Consider the following 24,516-nt stretch of genomic DNA (forward strand, 5'->3'; position numbering starts at 1 on the left):
CCACTTTGTCAAGCTTGCAGCTGATTTTATAGCAGAATCTCTAACACATATTTTAAATCTTACACTTTCTAACAATGTCATTCCTTACATTTGGAAATCTGCTTATGTTCTCCCGTTGCTGAAGGGAGGAGACCCCTCAGTTGTTAGTAACTACAGACCAATCTCTAAACTATGTGTTTTGGCTAAAGTCCTTGAGAAATCTGTTAGTGAACAAAGAGTTTTTAGAAACAAATGGCATTTTAACACAACATCAGTCTGGTGTTAGAAAACAACACAGCAGCTGCTATTAAAGTGGTCAGTGACATTACTGAAGCACTGGACTGCAAAAAATATTGTGCAGCTCTTTTTATTGATTTGTCAAAGGCCTTCGACACAGTAGACCATGTTAACTTGGCAGTTGACTCCACATCATTGGCTTATCTGAACATGCTGTACACTGGTTTGCAAACTATTTGTCAGGTAGAACACAATGCGTCCAGTTTGCTGGGTCTTCCTCTGCATTCCTCCCTGTGCCAACAATCTCTGTGACAACTTATCAAATGCTGACTACCATTTCTTTGCAGATGATACTGTCATTTATCGTCCATCACCTTTAGTAGTAAAAGCTCTAGAATACCTGCTGTCTGCTTTTGATGCTGTCCAGACCCACTTAACTTGACTTAAACTGGTGTTAAATGCAGAAAAATCCAAATTCATGCTATTTTAAAATTCTAATCTTTCTAAGATCTTAACTGCTCAAGGGACTGAAATTGAAATGGTTACATCCTACAAGTATTTAGGTATCATCATTGATCAGAATCTGTCTCAGATCACATATTGAAAACGTTGTCTCCAAGCCTAAGGTTAAATTGGATTTCTACTTTAGAAACAAATCTTCAGACAAGGAAACACTTGATATCTGATATCTTTTTACCTCTACTGCACTCAGGCACTCAGCACAAAACTTGCGAAAATCACGGGTCATGTATGGCCAATAACAAATACGTCTGGCTCTCTGCAGTGTGCGGTCTGCACTTAGGTGACCACTGAACTGATTTCCATGCAAACCTGACAAAGCCGTGGGAATGAGAGTTGCAGGCAGAACAACTTGAAAGTTTGCGGGGGTGTGAGAGCTCGTATTGCCAAAGTGACACTGGCACAGGTGATCATTTTCAACAGAAGAAGAGAAGGAGAGGTGTCAAGAATGGAGTTGGTCACTTTCATAGCAAGGAAAAAGTCAGAACTCAACAAGGACATGGAAGCCTTACAGAGGGGGAGAATGCATCCAAAAGTTTGCAAGGGAGAATGATGCTAAAAATCCAGAGGTCTTAACATCAACAAGGCTGCGAAAGCACATAGCTACAATGTCTCAGGTACTCAATCATCAAGGAAATGAATCAGACCAACTTGCAGACTTTCTGGGTTATGACATTTGTGTGCACAGGCAGTATTACCGCCTGCCACAGGGAACACTACAGCTCGCCAAAATGAGCAAAGTGCTTTTGGTGGTGGAGAAATTTGCAAATTTCATGCAAATTTGATTGTGGTGCCAATGTGGCTAACATATTCAGTCTAAATCTTATTTAGAACAAAGTGTTTCCTATAGAATTTTATTGAAACCCAACTGTGGCTACGCACAGAGATAGTCCTGTCAACATAAAACTTGTTAGTATGGCAAGGATTGGCCATTAGTTTAGCCATCGTCCTTCAGTTGTTTTGGTTTATATTGAACGAGTTAAATAAGAGTAAGTTAATGCATTTCTTTAGATATGTCAAGAGCTACTCAGAAGCAGTGTTGAGACTGAATTTGAGGGTTGAATATTCTCATAACTAAACATAGCAGAAATACATGATAAAATTATTTTTATAGACTTTTGTCCCCAAAGGAATTTGAGGCACCTAAAAGTGGCTTTTATGAGTTTGTGTATCTGTGTACAGTTGTTTGAAACTAAAATCTCAGGTGATTTTCATAATCTGGGTGATACTGGTCTCATGCTGCTGAGGTGTTGTCTGTCTGGGTGTCAGCAGGAGAAGAGAAAGATCGCAGGCTGTGGCAGCTATTTCAAGGAGGGAGCACACCGGGCCCAGGTGTGTCCCATCCTTCTGATGACCCTCCTGCAGAGAGAGAGAGAGAGAGAGAGAGAGAGAGAGAGAGAGAGAGAGAGAGAAGAGCAGCAGCAACAGGGGCAGGGAGGAAGGGTTGTTACACCACCAAGCTACAAACAACATAATACCACAGTGTTTAAGATTTAGTGCAACCAGTGTATTAAAGCAGAGCAATCCACAAAACAGCAACAGAGAAATCAAACTGTCAGTCCCTTCCAGAAAACTAAAAAAATCTAGTCCATTATTTTCCCCAATAAATCCCAAACAAAAAGCACTTCCTTTCCCACAGTTCAGTTCAGTTCAGTGCAAAAACAGACACAATCCACTTGTTAAAAAAACAAGGGGTATTGTCAGAGTAAGAGGGTGGACAGTCGACTCAGGGACACAACTTATTTTTAAGAATTTAAACATTAAAAATGGTTTGGCAACAAAAAAAAAAAACACTAGTTGGGTATCGTTATAAATGAGGCTATACAGAAATAATGAAAAAATAGACTTTATTTGATTTTTATTACTTATAATTGGAACTTAATTTGAGCAAACATGAGTGGGGACATGGCAGTACACCCTACTTGCAATTAAAATCAGATTAATTATTTAAAATAAATTTATCCTGTGAACATATGGTTGTGTTTTATGGTAGTGGGGAGTTAACCATGTAAGATGAGATATGAAAAATAAATATTAGCCCACTTTGACACAAAACATACCACATTATGGCATGGGAACTCAAATAGCACTCAATGCTAGGAATGACCCGCATACATCTGGCCGACGTCAGCCTCAGATCATGCATCGGCATTCTACTCCAGAAGTCTGTAAATACATCTGAGAAGCATAGCAGGGACATGGTTTGCCAGAGGATGGATTTATGTGCTCCATTTCAAAGCCGGTGATAGGTCGACTATGGATCGATACATTGCACATTATTCAGTTGGCGCCAACAGAACTAAGAGCAGGTGTTGGAGATGGAGAAGCTACTTCATGTCAGCCATGACTGGTCTTCAGGTAAGCTCACTTTAAGCAAATATACATAAAAAAAATTAGCTATTTTATAAATATGTCATTCAGGGTTAGCAACATAAGTTGGGATTTAGCAACATAAGTTGTTAAGCCACGACCAGGGATGCTAGCACAGGTGAAGAGCCCAGATGCCAACTCCTAACAGGCTAGCTAGCTAGCTAGCTTAGCAAACATTAGTTGCTTATAAGTCACAGACCTGACCAGCAAATGTATCAACTAACTTAATTTAGCCATTGCTAGGTAGCCATAAGTCTTTCCAGCACATGAACAATCTCCGTCTGGACAACAAATCAGTGTTGAATTTGGGAAAGGGTCAGGTAATGTTAGTTAGCATTAGCTATTAGCTTAGTGGCTGGTGGGCTTAGGTGTTTTTACGGCTGCGGAGCGGTTAACTGGCAGCTAACAAAGGGCTATTGTTGGTGTGTTTGCACTGTAAGTGAAGTTGATAGCCACCTCACGTAGGTTTTATTGCAGCGTCTCAGGAAAACACAAGAGACTCCAGTTGTTTCTGTCATGTCCCTCCAATTCGCCAAAAAGCTCCACTCTGGCTCCGCCTCTCCTGTAGAGCTGGCCGGAGTTCAGCAGCTATCCACGGTCAAGCCGGGGCTGTCAGACTGCACTGCAAGGTCTTCTTGTGGTGCTTTTTAACACGTTTAATAACCAAAGAGCATAGGGCCAATACTATTAGCTATGGGTCTCTTATCAACTACGGTGGCTCTGTAAGGTCAGACAGCAGCCAGGAAAAAAGGCACAGCAATGTTTTCCTTCCTTGGTGTGTCTATTTGTACGTGTTTATTTGTGAAGTATGGGTATAATATTGTATAGCAGGGGTATTCAACTAAAATTTAAAGAGGTCCAGTTAGAGGAAATTTCCTAAAGCAAAGGTCCAAAACATCATAATGTCTAACTTGTGTTATGAGAGTGATATATACTGAAGTAGTGTAGTAGCTGTGTAACTGTAATTATTGTACACATTATATTTTGGGTTATTTTTTTTATTACTTACTTTGTTACTGTAAATTATTATTTCATTGTCATTTATATTACTTTGTATATTATTTCATTTGTATGTTCATGTGCAGTGTTTTAAGGGACATATCCTCTTGGTTGAGTTAATTGGTTCCTACCTGCTGTTGTCGTTGTACGGACAGATAGAGGTGACACACTCAGAGAGAGTGCCTTGTGCTTGACAGTGTGTAGAGGTGTTGCTGTACTCCTAAGTTGGAGTTGTTTTGTGCTGTCGTGCCGTGTTGGCGGATATTAGATGAGCGAAAGAAAGACACATTGTAGCCCGCTTATTACCCACAGCCCGGAAGAACTGGAGAACACGAACAACAAGAAAAGAGGGTTACAGTTGTATCATCGTCTACATCAGGGATGTCAAACTCATTTTGATTCAGGGGCCACATACAGACAAGTTTGATCTCAAGTGGGCCGAACCAGTAAAATTAAAGCATAATCTATTGATTATTCTGGCGATTAATCGAGTAATCAGATAAGAAATATTGCGTGTTCTGCATTTTTTTCTATTAAGTGGTGGACAAAGTACTCAACCCCAGTACTTGAATCAAAGTATAGATACTCCTGGTCAAATATCGCTCAACTACAAGTGAAAGTTGCTCAGTAAAAATTTTACTTGAGTTGAAGTACTAGAGTTCTTGCTTTTAAAAATTTTTAAGTATTCAAAAGTACAAAGTACAAAATACATTTTCTATTATCAGTAGTATCAGTATCATTTACAGAACCTTGTAACTCTCTGAAACCATCTGATGATGCACTGACCTGCTTGTAGAACCACTCTGCTACACAAAGCCTATAGAAACACCTATAAAAACTTCAACATAGAAATACAATCAAAAACAAAAAGGACAGCTGTTGTCAATTTCTGATGTAACTGTATTAAAATCACATCATAAAATTAGATTGAAGTCAACTGTAAGGAGTTCTCCAAGTCTGTTTAAAAAATCCTCAAAGCAATTAATAGATCATCAAAATGGTTGGCGGTTAATTTCATAGTTGACTCCATTTAAACTATCCTTGGTGCCGCACACCATTTCACAGGTACAATACTAATTATTGAATGCATCTTCATGTCAGTGTTTTATTTTGTCATGTTTTATCCTGTTTGTTGCCATTTAAAGCAAAAAAAAACAAAATCTTATACAAAGCAAGGGATGCACGATATTGGATTTTGCCGATATACTGATACTTTTCCAAATCATTTTGGCCGATGTGCAGTGAAATGCTGACAACATCAAGACTGCCTTTTTCTTATTGTGATGGCCCACTGGCACATGCAAACATAAAATACAGTGCTATTCAAAATGCACACATTCACTTAGCAAAATAAGAAAACTACTGCTGACTGTTCTTATGTTTAATGATTTTAATTATGCTGCACATAATGAAAGAATGAAATCTCAACCTGCCATATCAGCAAAATTGCTCATTTCGTGCTGATACCAATATTTCATTTTAAAGCCTTTATCGCCTAATACAGAAGATGTGCTGATATTATTGTGCATCCCTACTTTGCACATTGTTTAATGAATTGTTGTCATTTCAGTGTTTTAGGCATTTTAACTGTTAAAAGCAATCAAAGCTTTTGAATGTACTTGACTTAAAATGTTTATATGAGGAAAAACTCATTGAATGCACTTTTATTCAATGATGATTACAAAAGCAAAGCAGTACTTCAAGAAAAAGTAAACATGTTCAATTTGCGTATATTGTGGTGGATTTTTTTTTTTTTTTGACCATGTTGCTATATTTGCAACACTTTAGAACATTGCACTGGTCTGGTGACGGATACCAATCATTAATGAATTTCAACATTGTTTTAGAGTGGAAGAAAATGTGGGTTACTAAATGGCTATACAGAATTTTACATTCCAGCTTCAAAGAAACTGCCCATTGTACAGATTTGATTATTATAATTGTCAGTGGTGAAGAAATGTTCAACAGATGCTTTAATTTGCCAGAATTTTCTGTTATAGGGTTGAAAGAAGTGTCTGTAAACTTAACAGAAAATGTACTGGTAATTTTCTGCCAGGACATTATCCGTAATTGTATGGAATTCTTTCTTATAGTGTAGAACATCAGAACAAACACTTCTCTTATTAACTCATTTTTCTGTTTGTGTGTGCATATGGATGTGTAATCACTGGACGCACATCTCAGCCGGAGCTAATCTTAGATATTACTGGATAGATCGGTAGGTCTGTGCATCTTCACTGATCTCACGATGCGATTTGATTGTGATTATCCTGTCAACGATTCACGATGCATCACGATGCATTGCATCCTCAAATCGAAACGGAACAGCTCTATGCTATAATCGATTATGCTCTGTCACTGCATCGATGCAGAATCGTCCACATCCGCATCACGATGCATCTTAGAAACGATTCATTTTGACACTCCTACTGATCTGCCTAATTTTTTGTGCACTCATGGCTGTATGGTGAAGGACCTCTGTGATTCAGAATTCTTTTAAAAAAAAAACCTTGAAAACCCCTTTTTAAATTATTATTTTTGTGTTTTTATGGCCTGAGGCATTATGTTTTCCGGCCATCTCATTCTTGTGAACATGATATCTCAGGAACACCTTGAGGGAATTTCTGAGGTGGGATGGGTTTGAAATTGATTTGGGCAATTTAGAGTAACCAATTAACCAAGCATGCATGTCTTTGGACTGTGGGAGGAAACCGGAGCACACGGAGAAAACCCACGCAGACACGAGGAGAACATGCAAACTCCACACAGAAAGACCCTCAGGACCTTCTTTCTGTGAGGCACAGTGCTAACCACTGTACCACCGTGCCGCCTGCAACACATAGCATTAATCTTGTGTTGCGTTGCTTTTATTTGAATTGGTTTAGTTTAATCCGATGTGTGTCACTCCTCATCCTTGTCTTCCTTTTTTTCACCTTTCTGGCTTTCTCAGCCCCAGGAAGTGACATGTTCTTTTCCACAATGAAGGTGAGTTTGTTGTCTTTGGAAGCTCTCCCGCTGGGGTCTTAGCCTGCTGTGGGAGTGAGATGGTCGGTTCCGTTGGTATGGGTTCCTTTTGCTTGCTTGACTCATCCTCTGATATCTGAGCCTTCTTCGAATGTTCGATGGCTGGTACATTAAAGCTGGACTGCTCCCGCTGACACGGTTCATGATTCTTCTCCTCATGATTTCGGGGAGGACGATCAGCCTCAAGCTCAGCAGAAAGATCGTGGTTGAGTAAGATCTGACTGTTGAGCTGAGCTTTCACTTCTTCCAGCTGGTTTTCAAAGGACTTTTCCTTCTTGTAGGCATTTTGCTGCAGGAGCTGTAGATCTCTTGCTCCAGCTCTTGACAGCGGCATTCCTGCTTAGTCTTCATATCATTAATGACCATCCGGCCCTCTGCTACTGTAACTTTGTGAGCCTCTCTTTCTTTCAGAAGCTCGTGCTGGAGGGCGTTGGCTTGCTGTCTGGCTGGATTGACATCGGCCTCATAATTTTGGCACATCTTGTGTTTTGAAAAAGTCATCTACTCCAGTTCTGGTTGGAGACATTTGTTTTTGTTGGTCTGCACCTGCAACTTGTTGTTCAGGTCTGAAACTTGTTGATTATTATTGCAGAATATATCCTTCAGCTTTGTATTAGCTTAAATATGTATCTGCATTCATATATGCAGATACATATTTGAGTCACATTTCAACTCCATTCTTGTGTGTCAAACAAAATGCAACACATAGCATTACTCTTATTTGTGTTTTTTTGTTTGTTTTTGTTTTGTTTGTTTTTTTTTTTTTGCTTTGTGTAGCATTGATTTGATTTGATTTGAATTGAATGGAATTGAATGGAAATGAATTGATTTGGTTTAGTTTGTTACTGCTCGTCCCTGTCTCTCCTTTTCTTCCACCTTTCTGGCTTTCTCAGCCCCAGGAGGTGACGTGTTCTTTTCCACAAAGAAGCTGGAACCAGGATCCAAACTAAACAGGTTTGATGAAGAAGCAATCTTAGAAATTATCCATTAGTGATTTATCAGTCAATCAATAAATAAATTTATTACCATTCATAAATCCTTTCTACCTGGGCTCCTCTGGTTATATTTGGCAGTTATATTTCATTTGTCATTAATATTTCACTGCACTTTATAAATGCAACATTTTGAAGATGGTTAAGGAGGTTGAGATGAGACCTTAAACATTGGAGTACTCTTCTGTGTCACTTTTAGGAAGAATCAAGTTAATTTGAACCCAAATGTGGTGGGAATACTCCCAATAGTGCAGGAGAACATGTGTAGTGAGTGAATATTCTGTCTTACAAAGGACTAAAGATGATGGTGGCCTAAAGGTTAGCGATGCAAACATGGGACCTGAAGGTTGCCATCCAACAGGATAAATCTTGGCAGCTACCCTCGGCGTGGCGCACCACTGCACCAAAAGTTCAAATTATTTGAACTTTGACCTCGTTTGCCGCTGACCTTTCAAAGCGCAACCAATGAGATAACAGCTGACATGTGACGTAGCCAGAAGCAACACATACAAACAGAGGAGGGAGAGACAGTGGAAGAAAAACTCATTCTCTGTATTTCAGAGTTCCCCGAACTGTATAACACCACATTAAAATCACACCACAATCTCGGCAGGAAGAGTATTGCTTGGCGAAATGTCAGTAGTCAGATCGGGCTACCAGGCTTGTGATTAGGCAGAGTTTACGAGCTACCGTTAAGCTAAATCAATGCTAACATTAGCTTAGCTGTTTGTGTATGTTCGCTATTCCAGGCAGACACAGTGACAGGATCAGTGCTTCGTAGCTATATAAACTGTCCTTTAGCTCAGCAACAGTAAATCCTATCATGTTGTTACATAGAGCTGTGGTTAGTTTTTGCAGAAGAGGAGTCTGATGATTTTTTCTTTCTGGAGTGACAAGTAGCGTTTGGTGTTCCCTAGCAACAGTCTATAGCTCGCACTTGTTGATGACATATACCTGAGCTCCTCTGCGTCCGCTCGGCGCCTCTGTGCTCTAACTGGCGGTAAGCGAAGAGCAAATTTCTTGTCATGTAAAAGCGCCTTAATGTTACAAACAGGATTACAACAAATTTTTGACTTTGAAGGGCAGAAATCACATCAAAAAACTGCGCTTCCTGACCTGAACAACAGTTTAATGATCAGTGAGGCTGTTTCTCTTTTGTTTCCATGTGTGCAGTAATGCTGCTGCAATATGTTTATATTATATTTAAACAGAAAATGTTTTTAAAAGCAGACAGGACAGAGGAAATATATGGGTGCACAGAAGGACACGAATATATTTGCTACCTACACAACATAGGTGCTTGGTGAGAAAATAACTTCACCTGTCAGAAAATAGCAATGATAGCTACACCACACTGTGAGTGTGCACTGAGTAGAATTTCGAGCCCTTAACATCCTTCCCATACTCAGAGAACATGAAATACAGTAATAGAGGTTTCTCTGACCTTGGATCCTTTTCTTTTTTTGTGTTAATTCCATTCCTTCTCTTGAAGATTAGCATAACTATTATATGTAGGATAGGATATACATAGGACTGGTTGTGTAGTTTTGAGTTTCTTCCATATGTAAGTTTTTTGTTTGTGTGACTCTTTTTTTTGCTTTTTAGGGGTCCAAGCAGTGCAGGCCCCTATTGTTTTGGTCAGATTATTCATTCTTCTTATTATTATTATTTTTCTCTGCTAAAAGTGTTTGTGCAGCAAAAATTGTGAGATGAAATTTCACCGACATTGGTAGGTGGATTGCAACTTCTACCCACTCCTCAGGCAACAAAAATGACACTCATTGACCTCAAGGTGGCGCTGTAATAATCAGTATTTTGAAAACAGCTTAGCCTAGACTCAGCTATTTCACCATTTGAATCACCTGCATCTTTTATCAATTACTGTTATGCTTTAAAAATGTCAACTTTCATTACTTTTTCTCCACAAATCTTCATTCAAATTCAACATAAACCAACACAGTCATTCTGTAGATTGTTGATATCAAGTCAGTCAGATGGTGAGAATGCAGTAAAATTTAATGTCTACTGCATACACATTTGCTTTTTTGCAGTGTTTGATTAAAGTCAAAGAAACACCTGAAGGCAGCAGAATGATGTGAGATTTTTCTTAAATTCTATCACCAAGAGTTTGACTTTTGTAAGTGTTTTAAGTTTAAACAGATGATGTGATTGGTCAACTTGTAAGAAGGTGTGTAAGAAGGTGTATTGTACACATCTTCCTGGTGGTGCAGTCTATAAGTCACCCTCTCTGGGGATCCAAAGGTCAAGGGTTCCACGTGTCCAAGTCCCACTAACAGTGTGAAAACATCTGCATAACTGTGTGTGTGTGTGGTGTTTCTTATCAATGCTTGTTTCTTGCAAGCATCCAAATATTCGTAATGTGCTTGGACCCTGTTTATTTCTGCTTGCGACTATATCTTATTTTTGTTTTATTGTTTAAGTGAGCATGGTGAGTGTTTGGCCTTTATACTGTGTTCTTGTGTGTTTATGACAATGTAAAACTTCCAGATGTATGTACAGCTCTGGAAAAAAGACAAGAGAGCACTCTCACAAATGTTTCTTACATCAGCATCTCTACATGTGTGGCAGTCAGTCCATTCCAGTGTTTGTTGGATTCCAACACAAGCCTCCTCATTCTACTTAATCAGACACTGATTAGATGATCACCTGAACCAAATCTTATTTTATGAGGAAGATTATAAAAACCACTGCTGTGATTAAAGATTGAGATTATCCCACCAATATTGATTTCTAAACTCTTCCTAAGTTAAAATATTAGTGTTGTGTTGTTAAATAATTAATATGAATGTCTTTTCTTTGCATTATTCGAGGTCTGAAAACACCGCATCTTTTGATATTTTGACCAGTTGTCATTTTCTGCCAATAAATGCACTAAATGACAATATTTTAATTTCAAATTTGAGAGAAATGTTGTCAGCAGTCTATAGAATAAAACAAAAATGTTCATTTTACTCAAACACATACCTATAAATAGTAAAACCAGAGAAACTGATCGTTTTGCAGTGGTCTCTTCATTTTTTCCAGAGCTGTATGCTCTGTAATGTCATACCAATAAAGATACATGTGAAAAAAACAAAACCATTCATAAATCCATTTCTTCCAATGTTCATTAAGTATGCCGAGGAGGTAGTACAGAGACATTCATCAGTAAATTATATCATTCTTGAAGTCTAATGGTCATAGAATTTCCTGACAGTGATCTTCCAACCATAGTTTAGATGAAAAGTCTGTCATCAGACTCACTGGGCCTGAATGGCAGATGAGCATCTGCCTGCCTATGGTCACTGAAGTACTCTATCTGAAATAAAAACCCATTTATTAACAAACTTTTTGCACATGCTGGTACAATGTTTTCCACTTCTTTTTGTAAATGTCCTGTGAGACAAAGCAGCAAATCAACCACTGATATGAACAAGAGTCTAGCCCCAAACTACACAAGCAGTACCTGAAATATTACACGTACGAGTCAGCAGAATAGTGCTGATGACCTCAGTCTGACATATCTATTGATTGTACACACACACACAGACACACACCTGCAGACACAAACAAACACATATGTACCCAAGGCAGGTTCATGGCAGACCAGCTTGGAGCAGTTATGTAATGAGTGAACCTGGTCCATGGTCTGTGGTTACCCTGCCGTCAGGACAAGAAACCCCATGAGTCACTGTTAAGCCTCTTACTCAACCTTGATGTTGTGTCTGAGACCCTGGAGACCCCGGGCTCTCTTTACCAGCTCAGAAACCAGACTTAACATTCTGACACATTTTGCAACAGTTTGCTCATACATGCATCAACAGAGCAGAGGTGTGTGACTGCGGGGGAGAGAAGAGAAATGAAGAGAAACACAAAATGAGCAGATTAATGTAGTTTGTGACCAAACAGTAGAATAAGATGCAGAATTAGGCAGAAATAAAATGATGATGAATGAAATACGAGAAATAAATATTATTATTATTATTGTTGTTGTTGTTGTTGTTGTTGTTGTTGTCATTATTGTGATAATAATAATAATAATAATTATAATAATAATAATAATAACATCATAACATGCTGGTACTGCCCATTATACAGTGGTAATAAGGGTTTATAGACAGAAATACAATGGTACTTTGGGGTTTTGGTGTCCCCTTCAGGAATTGCGCTTGAGATTTTTTTTTGGTTTGTTTTTTTATTTCCTCTTCCAACATGAGAATGGACTATGGAATATCTGCCCTTGCCTGAAGACAAGAAAACATGAAGAATGGGCAGTTTGTTTTTTATTGTTTATTGGTCTGTTTTTATTGACTGAGTAGTGACCCCATGTGGTGAGGTTTATGAATTACCATTATTACATGTCCATTTTTTTTTACTGCAAAATACAATACTAATACAGTAATACAGTTAAATACTTTTGGAATGACCATAAATCAGAAATGTGAGGATGACACAGGAATATGTCAATAGGAAGGTTCAACCAAGAGAGTTTGTTACAGTAATCTCTGACCTACAGCTGACATGTGACATGTGTTACATGTCATTAACAATATGAAAGAATGTAGCTCAGTTGGTAGAGCGTGCTCCCCTTGTGCTGAGGCTGTCAGTCCTCTGCAGCGGCCGCCAGTTCAACTTGCACCTACAGCAGTTTGCTGCTTGTCATCTCCTCTCTCTAACCCCTTTCCTGTCATATTTGCCCTCCAAAGGAAAAAGGCAAAAACTTTCCAGAGAGCTTGCTGTCAAGCCAAATTAGTTGCAGGCAGATAATTAGATATGTATCAGTTTTATATCTTTATATCAAGTTATTGTTTCTACATATTAATCCTGACCGCTGATTTGACCTTTGACCTTATTTGGAAGTTCCTGTATTCTGGCTTTGCAGAGGGCAGAGATTTTACATGATTGCTTTAAAAAGCAGTACAATGACACATATGATCAAATCCTCAATCTGATAATAATGTCAAATGAAATTACACCTTTTACTGTATTTACATCACTGTTATTATTATTTATTTCCAACATGTATTATTATATTACAGTACGCTTGTGATGTTGCAAGTAAATCAAATCAAATTTCAAGGGTTTTGGGATGTTTCTGAGCATTTGAAGGTGCTAATATTTATTTTCTGATGAAACAAAATTGGAATTTAAAATATAAAAGGCAATATGCTGCAAGAGAAAAAATATTAAATACCATCAAACCTTTTCATATTAATTATGACACTGATTGATTAATTTTAATGCATTTTCACACCTGGGATCTGGAGTCTGATGTGAGTCTGAGAGTTATGACTCCATGTTGTCATTTTAATATGTTTCCATACTGTTGTCATATATAGTATTATAATGCACATAATTGAAATATTTCTTCATTTTCTTGCAGATATTTTAAATGTTAGAATACAGTAACTGAAGTCACGGTGGTTTGCTGTGGTTTCTCTACAGCTCTAATTTTGACCCCTATTTTCTCCAAAAACTAAAACACATTTGAAAGAAAATATTTGTCCACATGACAAAGACTGTCCCTATTAAATCAGGCAAAAATGCACAAAATAATAATTTTAATAAAAAATGAATGAATTAATAAATAAATAAATGTTAAGTGTTATGTTGCCATACTGTTGTGGATGCAGAAGATGAACAAACATAAACTATTTCTCTTGTAAGGAATGAAATGTGTATGATATGTTTTTATAACAATTTAAGGAGTATTTGCGATCATCTGGGACACGTTCAGTAATTTTAAACCTTATAGTAGTAGCCCTTTTGCTTTCAATAATGACAGGACATTTTAAATTGATTTATTGTTTTCTTAAATTCCAACAAATCACCAAATGTGATTTGACATTATGTACTAGCTATTAAAATGGGTATATAACTTCTTTCTGAAGTTATATGGTGTGTTTACTCTGACTCTTTGAGCAGATTCAGAAAACTTGGTCATATTTACATATCTAACCAGATATTGATCATAGCTTGAAATAAAAGAAATGTAAGACTGAATAGACTCAGCAGAGAACACACAGAGCCTGCATGTGTGCTTGTTATTGTCATTTTACAATGCTGCACTCACCTTGAGCTCCTGCATGTTCCTGCAGCCTGTCCGAGCCTCCTTGAATGTGGAAAGAGATGGCAACAACTCACTTCAACCATAGATCTTATATGAAACAGATTTATTATATAGTTTATGGTTCCAGCTCTCTATTTGGACTGCTGTACTAACTTTTGCATGTGGAATGGCTATATACTGTTGCTTTAAAAAAAACACACCACAACTTTTTAAACATAAATGTTCCTGCCATGCCACAAACTGTCAGATTCAGTGTAGTGTATGGTGGGGCATTTGATTTACATGAATGTGTTGTACTGAGACATTTGTCTTTACTGTGTTTTAATGAAGCTCACTAAGTTCAATCAGCAAGACCTTCTTCATGCTGCATTCATTCACAACCTTCATTTACATTCTCTCACTCCTCCTACTCCCTCTAATCTGTTGACTGTGGGTGTTCACTTTCCTCTTTACTATCCAATCAGATTTTGCCACGGTCTTGTTAGCCAGTCAATTTGCTGCAGCCGAACAGCTCTGTCTTTTGTAGCCCACATTAAAACATGATGTGAATAAATGCATATTTAGTCCTTTAAAATGAATAAATAAGTGATTAAAATGCATAAATATGTTTAAAATGTTAAAAAAAAATTGTATTTAATTGATTAAAAGTCTGTAAAAAAAAACATTTTAATAGCCCTTTAATGGCAACAATTAAAAGTTTGCCCACAGAAAATAAGAGTGATGCTTCCCCTTTAAGAGCCTCGATGCACCTTTACCGTAGCCAAGGCCCACAGCACTGGTGTTGCAGCTTCAGCACCATCTTAGGCCTGTTTAAACAACGTAGCAGTAACGTTACGCCGCCATATTGGGCCTGGTTGAGCAGCGTAGCAGCAATATCACAACTCACAATGAATGTAAAGCTTTATTGAGTTCATTTATGTGGATAGAATGATTCATTTTCTTCATGACCTGTCGTGCAGGTCAGGATTTCTTTCCTTGTGTGAACCAATTTGAAGTTGGACTTAGAGTGAAGACCCTTCCATGAAGTGAGTGTGGGACAACACACACAGCAGGAGATAAGATGGCGAATCAGACCCAAAGACCCTGCTTCATCGTGCCAGTGAGAAGATTGCTGCACAGGGATAGACTGATGGAAAACTCGCTGCCAGAGCGGTAGGAGTATTTAACTCCTTCTTTTCCCCATTTTATTTTTTCCTTCTTTCTTGAACTGATTCGGAAACAACCAGATTTTTGAACGGAAACTGAATGAAGATGGAACTGGATTGTTGAACTGAACTCGAATTGACTTTGTTTGAACTGGATTGGATTGAAGTGTTATATATTGTATCCTTTCGTAATTGTCATGATTGTGATTTATGGTGTACAGTATGTTTCATTTAATTTTGAGTTCTGAGATAGTGATATTAATCTCTTACCTGTGAGAAAAAAGACAGTTAACTCAAGAAAATAACAAAACCAAAATAGGAACAACCTGTTAATATAAAATAAGATAGTTAGTCAAAGACCGGTCTAACCAAAAATAACACTATCTATCTAACTTAAAGGAGCCATCCAGCCCGGATGAGCTGTCGAAACTAAACTATTCCTTACATAGTGTAGAGAACCTAAAGGAGTGAAAAGTGAATTCTATTTGCCTTTTGTGAATTTTATTTACTTTTTGGTTACCTGCAGGATTATTGTTCTGTCGAGCAGCTGTTATATTGTATTTTACCTTGTTTTACATTCAGTAAAGTGCCGGCTTTTGTATTCAAAGTGTCTGGTCTATGGTCTCCTCTCGTACTGTTACCCCCCCCCCCCCACTCCATACGAACCTAGAACTGGTCCAGCAGTCCTACTATTGTATTGGTCTTTACAAGTGCTACACTTTGCTCCATCAGTGTCATTCAGACAATCATGCAACCCTCCTCCAACCCTCTCCCCTCCAGATCATCACTCCAGCCAGGAGTTCAGAGCCACTTCACTTCACCCAGTCTCTGCTTCTCCACCAGTGTCTAGACCCTGTGTCTAGCGGGTTTCCACTTCACTACAGCTTTATCACCCTCCCAGTTTGTAGCCTTATATATGTGCATATTGTATTCACCACAATTGGGTTTAACCGCCAAAGACTTTCATGCTTCATTATCTCATGCATGCATCAATAAACTATCTCCTTTTACTCTGAAGTATCTCCTGATTGAAATATTTGTATACCTGTCTGACATGAAAGCTTTGAACAGACTGTTTAAACTATTGTTTGTATGACATGAGTTCATGCAACTTGTAAGTCCCAATGAAAGATAACATGAAATGTCATAGTGACACAGTCCTCATGTCCTCATTTGTCTGTTCTGTCTTAAAGGTACAATACATGAGAACTTTAGTTTAAAACATTGAAAAAATTACAATTATTGACACAATATGCTTAAAAGATGTCTATATTTCCTATCGTATTGTTGTAGAGAAATCCTAGCATGCTAACCAACTAGCCCTGGTCCATCCTGTTCTGTAATTCCACTCTTGTTGTTACAAAACAAAACGGGTAATAAGCTTAGCACAGAAATACTTGTCGTCAAACTGGCCTCTCTCTCAGTGTCGAAGGCCATCTTTGGTCCTGTCCAGCTGTTCAGTGTGAGGCTGCCCACTAACCCGGCTTCGGTTCTGGTGCCCATTCACACTGGACCTGAACTGAATTTAAAGTTAACTGTTTTAAGTGAACATCTTCCTCCAAGTGTCATCCTGCTCAGGATAAAATGATGTCGTTATTTCTTTAATGTGTCTTTTAACAGATAAAAACTGTAATCAAGCAGCTAACAACAACAAAAAAGAGACTCAGGACACACATGGGAAATTTTGGCATAAGCTTTTAATGTTTTTATCAAGTTTTTGAAGTTTTCTCTTTAAACTGAATTTGTTTGCTTTTTCCCAGTAGTTTGGTGACTTTTTTTTTCATTATTATTCATCTGTTTTTTATTATCCTATCAGTAAAGGAGAAGAGTTGCTCAGGTAAATCAGCATTCACAGTCAAACCTTCATACATTTTAACAACAGAACTGTTTTTTTTATAAGTCTCTTTTTCACAAATGCTGTTGAATTTTTACAGTTTCACCTTTTTTGTTCTTTACATGTTTCAAAAATAGAAAAGGTAAATAATAAACATTCCATTGAAATATATTTTATACAGTTCTTGATTCTTTTTTATTTTTCTCTCTCCAGTGTAGTGACAATAAAATTATATCCAGCATCAATCTTTATAGAATAAACCCCGTTCATAAATGGAGGGAAGCCTCTCGTCTCTCTGTCTCTGTCCTCCTTTTTTTCTCTGTCTCTTTCCAGAAGACCAAATGTTATCCCTGTTGTGGGACCATCAACCAACCAATTGATCAGCTGACTAATCAATCAGTGAGTCAACAGAATCAGATATGAATCTGCAGCATTAGGTAAAATAATAAGTGAAAGGGGAAAAAAGAGAAAAACTGAGTGTGAATTGGGGTGAAAATAATGGAATAATCTTGAACAGACAGGCAGAACAGACATGATGATATGACGGGGGCAGCTTGTGAAAAATGTTGAAAAACTGAAGGGAAAGATTACCCAAGAATCTGTTCTGACGGTGACAGAAAAATGAAGAAGCACTCTGCTCCAATTTCCAAACGAGGATCAGAACCTCAACACTGGTGCTGGAAGCTTCTGGAAAACCATGATTGGACTCATGAAACTGAGCCAGTTTTGCCTCCAGAAAGAGCTGCTCTGAAAAAAGTGACAGTGCCAGTGAAAAATGCCCATGCCTGTATTAGAGGATGAAAAAAGCACAAGAATTAAAATGAAAAGTAAATGAATGATAGGAAAAAAAAAGTTTTGTTCCACACTGCATCTTCTAACCTGACAGAGAAAGGAAGACAGGAACACGAGATTCTTTGTGTTTTTCGGCAGGCGAGCAGCTTCCCTTCACAAGGCCATTCACAATTAAGTTAAAGTCATCAGTTTAAAGTTTCCCACGCATGCATTTAGAATTCATCTCCAAAAAACAGGATAGAAAAACACAAGAACAAGGGATGCAAAAAGAAGCTTCTTCCTCAAAATAACTGAAGGAGGAGGAGGGGGGGGGGGGGGGAATGAGAGAGAGAGTAGAGGAGAGGAGCATGGGATGAGGAGGAGGAGAGATTCCTGCAGCAAACGCAGACTGGAGTTTTAAAGCCCAACTTGCTAGCTATATAGCAAGCTAGCTTGCTACATATATATATATATATATATGTATATATATATATATATATATATATATATATATAATTCCACGTTTTTAGCCTTTTTTCAGGTTTTAATCATGATTTTAGGGTAATGTTTGCTAACTAGTTTATTCTAACAGTGAAGGCTAATAGTGCTACGCCAAAACAATGTACCTACAAAGATAATTTTAACTTAAGGTCCATTCACTTTTCATAGGCTAGTGAGATTTTATTTATGATTTTAGGCTAGCTAACTTGTGTGTCCAGACAATGCAGGCTAGTGGAGCTTGGTGAATACTAGCTAGCTTATGTAGCAAATGTAAATGAAGACTATCCGTTTGGTAATGTAAGAAAACCTAGCATATCCAAACAGTGCAGGCTAGTAGACCTAGACCAAAACCAGCTAGCCAAGACAATTTTAACTTTGATTTAACTTTGGATTGCTTATTCATTTAAGTTTTTAATCATGATTTTAGGGCAACCAAGATGGGTTGGTGGGCCCTGAGAGGAAAGAGTCAAAGTTTAGGTTAGCTAGTTTTAGCGTAGCTCCACTAGCCTCAACTGTAATTAGTTAGCTTGCCTCAAGTAGTAAAATGCAATGTAATTAACTAATACAACTAATACAATCTACCAGGGATGTCACACAGAGCTGTGAATCCACCATTTCTGTTGCATTTGATTCATCACCCACCAATCAGATTGCTCCTAGCTTCTTGAAATATTTGTATAAATGCCCTTAAAACTCCAATCAGCATTAAAGAAAGTGAGTGTGTTGTGGGGGGAGGGCAGAGCCACTCCTCTGCATCTTGTCCTGATATGTTTGGTCATGGATTGGGTTTCAAGTAAAGTTGCACTATTGGTTAGCTCAGTTGTCAGTCTTCTAACAGGGGTATGGCTTAGCTCAGTCTGCACCAAATGCTTCTGAACTCACACACATCATTTATACAAACACACATTTTTACACACATAACCAAAATCAGAATCCTTATAAAAGAGCTTAAACCATTATTGCTCTGTCCTGACTACACTGCAATGAAATAACCAAGGTTTCTGTAGTCTGTCTCAAACTGTGCAGCCATCACTACTTCTTCTCCTCCTGCTACTTGTAAGTCTCTATTATTTTGTATTTAGGTTGGTTTAAGCAACATGCCTCAGGAGATGTATGGACAGGGGTGGGGGTTGGTGAGGGACAGTGATGCAGGGCTGTACCCATATCCTGTGAACCCTTGAAGCATTTCTTTGTCATACACTAAAGCACCAAACAAGACACTGGAGACATTTACTACTTTTTGTCTGACAGCTAAATGTTCCCAAACTGAGCAAGTTACAAAAATCATTTCTGCGGGACGGGATCGAAGATGAAAAATATTCCATCCAATGTCAACAAACTATATTGTGATTTTCAACTTGTGTGCTTTTTGTTGTGAAGTAATGAGCGTTTGCAGCCTCTAGACTCAACAATATCCAATATCCTCCACTCATGTCAAATTTATGCAATTGTTTATTTCATGAGGAGTTTCAGGAGTTTTGAAAAGGGACACCATGAAGACTGAGACAAAGATCCAAGAGAGTTTTTGGTTGGACTTTCAGGCATGGACGGACTTTGAGGCAATGGGCCCCTGGGCACAGACATACAAAATGCCCTCCACACCTTTTGCAGAGAAGCCAGACCCCTGGACAGAAAGAGGCACAAAATGATGTGATGCAGCTGAACTGTATTTTGTAGCTGAACCAGACATAAATACAACAGAGAGATGTTGATTGTGGTAATTTCGCATCTCACTGAAGTTGCTTTGTGGTTGTTTTTGCATTTCTTTAAAGTCATTTTGTGTCTCTTTACGGTTGTTTTGTTTCACGTAAAGGTTGTTTTGTTTGTATTTTGTTTGGAGTCACTTTGTAGTCGTTTTATTTCACTTTGTAGCTGTTTTGAGTCTCTTTGTTGTCCTTTTCTGTCTTTTCATAGTCATTGTGTCTCTTTGTAGTCATTTTGAGTCTCTTTATAGTCATTTTATTTCACTTTGTGGTTTTTCTGAGTCTCTTAGTAGTCATTGTGTGCCTTTGTAGTTGATTTGTGTCTCTAAATTACCATTTTGTTCCACTTTGTAGTTGTTTTGTTTGTCTTGTTTTGTGTCTTTGTAGTTGCTTTGTATCTCTTTGTAGTTTTTTTGTGTCTGCTACCTGACCCCTTGGACCCCTGGGCCTTTACCCAGTGCGCCCATTCAGTAATCCATCCATGCCACCAGGGTTTCAGGTCTTAACCAATCACCTTTCTAAAAAAGAATACCACCAACAACAACAACAACTACAACAAAAAAGGATTGATCTTCTTTACACTTGGTTTCAAACCAAAATGTCTGACAATGCTGTCAGGTGAGCCTTCATTGCAAACTGCTGCCAAGGACTTTGAAAGATGTAGGTGTTTATCAGACAGCAAGGGTCTAATGACAAACACTGTCGAGTTGTATTATTGTAGGATCTTGCCTTTTTGTAGCTTGGCCCATGCTAGGGACTAAAAGTCAAAATACCCAATTCAATTTTGGCCTTTGTCTTTTTTTCAAATCTGTTTCTCAAAAGACTCCCAACTGTATGGACAACCAGGTCCATAATTTGATAACCAGATTAAAAGTCTGCAACATAAAACTCTTCCTTCTCAGATATCTATGATGGCCACATTTGCCCCCTGACTAATCTTCCCCAAATCCCCTCTGAGACAAGTGAACAATTGTTCTCCAAGAACACAATGACATGAAGCCTGTAGCCCAACTGGTGCGTGCATAGGCTGTCTTTATGATCACTGCATGCTTGAATACAAAAGCTGTTATCAATGCATTGTTAGAATCTTCATGGTCATAATTCATCATAATTGCATGTGTTAAAATATACAAAATATATGATATGTAAAACCAAAAACTACAGTTTTAGCAAATAAGAACAATGCTGAAAGCAATATAAATGAACAAAATTAGACACTGGCAGAAGTTGTGTTCATCTTATTATAGCTACAGTACAGTGCACGGTAGGCTATTATTATTTTTGACATTTCTGAAGCTGTACTTTATACCTTTAGGAAGACAAGTGATATAAAATATCAGAACTGATTCCTAATCTCATGACATACAGTACCACATAAAAAAGAACACCCTGGAAGAGATGAAGACCTACTGTAGTGCTGTGTGGAAGGACAGTGGGACACATTTCAACCAAAATGACAGAGAAATCTAATTCCAGGCTTCAAGTAACATTGTAGGGATCAAGATTTACTCACTGAACTGATCATAATGCTCATCTGAAATTTCAAACTTTCCTGAAAATACAAACTGCAGCATCATAACATCTCCACATTCCACCTCTGATTTTTGATACAGTGTATTCCTGAGATAGGTCCTATTTTCTAATGATTTTAATTGATTTTTGGCTCCCTGCGATTTGTTAAGACTCCCCCAGAATGATACAGAGAACAGTTGGTATGTCTGAAAAACTGAAAGAAAAAAAAGGAAAAACAGTAACACTGCTTTTCTTCTTCTGTGGAGTGTGACAACAAACAGTAATTTTGAACACAGAACGGGTACCAAAATCTTTTCGGTTCCCACAATGCACAATATAGTGCAAATCTTCACCTCATATGTCAGCAACCAGGGGAATTTATTCTATTACAGCCTTGAAGTTGTTGGATTCAGTTAGGGAGGTAACATATGCTCTAATGCTACAATTTATAATGTTAATTAGCCTAAAAATATGATTCTGTCTGGTTTTGATACACTGCATGACCTACATAAAAGACTACAAAAAAGACAGACGACAGAAAAAATAACTGAGCCAGAAGGATTTTGTTTTGCTCTATAGCAAACAGGTCAGACCTCGGCTGAATACAGATTTCTGGACTTCCTCACACTTACAAACACGCAAATTAAATTAGTGTCTTCTCAAGACATCTGTTAGTGCCTGGAGCTGTTCAAATCGTACATCATCAAGTGTGCAAAGGGCTTTTTCTGCAGACTTCTACAGAGTGCACAATAATAATGTGAAAATCCCAGCTAAAGGTGAAGTAAGAGATTCAGGAGAAAAAATAGTTAATTGTTGAGTCTCATTCCCTTGTTGTCAAATACTTTTTTACTTTGCTTTGTGTTGGGGTGATCCCTGAGTCTTACTAATTGGTTGAGTGGCTCAGTCCGAGGGTTGGTGGTTTAAGTCAAGAAGACTTAAGAATCAATGCAAACCAAAGCATCAGTATTTGATCACCTGGAAATGAGACTCAACAAATAACTACCTTTCTCCAGAATCTTTTAATCCACCTGTAATAGAGGGTTTGACTGTGCAGATGACCCAAAACCAGTCTTTGTTAAACAATGTAAAGCTGCAAACCCAGCATGTCTTGCATGAATTGCCAAATGCCAACATTAAGAACCATTGAGAAGAATAATTTGGGATGTTTTATATTCATGCCAATAGAAAAAAGTTGGCCTTAAGTTCTACCTTATAGAACATTTTGTCCTTTTGCACCTTTTGCAATGTGATGATTGCTGAAACGTCATGCTACATATGACAACATTTTCAGAGGTCCAATTCACAAAACCTACGGGTAGACATTTGAATATAGACCCTCTGAGCAGGCACATCCATCAGTCTATCACCGATGCTCCACTGTGATATAGCAAAGGTTTGTTAGAATGAACTCTTTAAGCTTAATAGCCCTTATTGAAAGGCATGACGTACAGCTGACAAACTTCTGTCTGCAAAAAGCATCATAACATGTTTTTTTAAATAGAGAAGAAGCTGTGAACGGGGATATTCTTGTTTTGTTTTTTGTTTTGTTTGTCATAGCCCTACTGTATGTCAGCCACAAAATGAAAAAATAACACACATGGATGGATTATTCAACAATGGGCCCCTAGGCAGAGATATGAAAAAGACCCCCCCTCGCAATGAAGCAATCTGCTCAGACTGAAAGAGACACAAAAATGCTACAAGCAGCCATCTTTTCTTACTTTGAAGCAGTTTTGCATCTCTTTCTTGTTGTTTTGATTCTCTTTGTAGTCATTTGATTGACCAGAGCTCCCTAAACCCTTATCCTGTGTCTGCTAGGCCTGTTCAGTAATCCCTCCATGTCTACACAGTTTCACAAGCTTTTTGCCCACGTGGTGATGCCACATGGTCCCACTAAACAAATGAAAATTAATACAGAACAATTAATAAAACAGTATCAAAAACTAAATATGAGATGCATGACAAAGACATGAGAGGACAAATAATAAGTATCAGCACAGTCCAAATCCAGATGATCCACATTTATAGCTTGTTTTGTAACAACACATATGTCTAGTGTCTGCTAGCTTCCAGTCCACTCAAAGATCTTCTGCCACCATTCTGTGGAATTCCCTCTGTTTATCTACATCTGTCCACAGAAAGTGAGGAAAAAAACTTTCTAACAGCCCCGCAGAATGCTTTGCTTCTGTTGTTCCTGGTGATGGGGTACTTGGCCTACCCTGTTTGAACACATAGAGCCAAGATAGCTGCCTCTCACCCTGGGAGAACCACCACCTGCAGCACCAGCACACAGGAGCTGCTGTTCATCCATCGATGCTGCTCCGACCAATGAGCTGCACACTGTGCAGCTGTGCATCTTCTGTTATCTCACCAGGCCAAATGATACTTTGCTCCTATGATGTGGCTCTACTGCAAATAGTATTAGACCCAACCTACTTCAGTGTTAAAGCACCCTGTTGCAGGAGTTTTACCACAGTGTTTAATTAAGACTTTGTATGGATTTATTGCGTACTACCTCACAAAACAATTGCTAAAGTCTTTCAAATCTGGTCACTTTAAAGAATAATAATGTGGAAATCCTCCACTCTACAGGCTGAACTTCTTGCAGTCTTTGCTAAGTTTTCACCTTCTTTATTTACAGGCTTATGGCGTACTTACTACATGTTTTAGCTGGGCATGTCATATATTGTTTTAAAAACATGTCAGGCTACTAAAAATGTCCACATTTGGCATGTGAGCAGAACTATACATGTTCTAGGACAGTTTGTTATGTAAAAAAAGATTTACAGAATTAGAAATAGTTTGGTTGTAATGACTACTTGGCAAAACCTTTAGCCATGAGGATAATCTTTTTTAAAGC

Source organism: Lutjanus erythropterus, chromosome 19, assembly GCF_056507025.1.
Source record: "Lutjanus erythropterus isolate fLutEry1 chromosome 19, fLutEry1.hap2, whole genome shotgun sequence".
Classification (NCBI taxonomy): domain Eukaryota; kingdom Metazoa; phylum Chordata; class Actinopteri; order Lutjaniformes; family Lutjanidae; genus Lutjanus; species Lutjanus erythropterus.